Source organism: Poecilia formosa, unplaced genomic scaffold (genome assembly GCF_000485575.1).
Source record: "Poecilia formosa unplaced genomic scaffold, Poecilia_formosa-5.1.2 Scaffold230, whole genome shotgun sequence".
NCBI lineage: Eukaryota > Metazoa > Chordata > Actinopteri > Cyprinodontiformes > Poeciliidae > Poecilia > Poecilia formosa.
Genome location: NW_006800169.1, coordinates 268,806 through 269,749, shown reverse-complemented (window position 1 = coordinate 269,749; position 944 = coordinate 268,806).

Genomic DNA, 944 nt, shown 5'->3' with positions numbered 1-944 from the left:
ATCTTTTTTTTCTGATGCCAGTGTTTGCTCTGCAGAACTTCCATGAAATTCCCCCAATAAATGTGTATTTGAAACCAGTGTTGCAGACTTCGTGGGGGGCTGACCTTGGTCACACTTTTTCAGCCAAGACTCACTGATCAATTATGGGCTTTCCCAGCCTCCTCGCTGCCTGGCATATGGGCCTTTAAGGGCGCAGGAGTGGAGGAGAAAGAGTGCTATCATTTCATGTGGAGATCAGGGCCTACGGGCTGTGAATGGACGGATTTAGCGGGGACCGTGAATAAGGGGAAGGGGCTCTTCGCTTGTAGCCAAAAGAAAGGAATCTCCCACAGATCAGGGAAGGGGCCTTTTATTTTGGGAGAATATTCATGATGAGGATGAGGAGGCATCATGAATTCATGTGTCTCTGTGACTTGTGGGATCATCTTTTCGGTAAACACCGATGTCTTGCCTTCGGCGGCTTGTTTGCCGTGTGGTGTTTTTTGCGGATAGTGTTGCCTCCTCACAGCAACATGGGTTTGTGTGTGTGTGTACTCTCTGCTGTATTGCTTTTGTGTCCGTAGTGGGAACAGATGGAGAGTGGTGGAGACAAATAAAGAAGCTAAAACAAACAGTCTTTCTTCCTCGCAGCTAGCAACTCACCCAAAAAGATTTTCTCAAGCTTGCTCTCAGACGTGTGCTATTTCAGACATTGTTAACTTTTTTTTTTCTTAATCTGTCTTTTAAGTAACACTTTTTTTGTTTAGGTTGGCCATTTTCAAGATTTATTTACACTCTCACTGCTTACATTGTCCCCTGAATTCAGCGTTAAATGGATAGTTCAGGATTTTTAAAATAAGGTTCTGTTAATACTTTTCAAACAGTCATTTTACTTTTAGTAAATAATGCCCTTTGCATCTTGTTTGGTGAAAACCAACCCTGTGTTCTACGCTTCACTTCGTCCA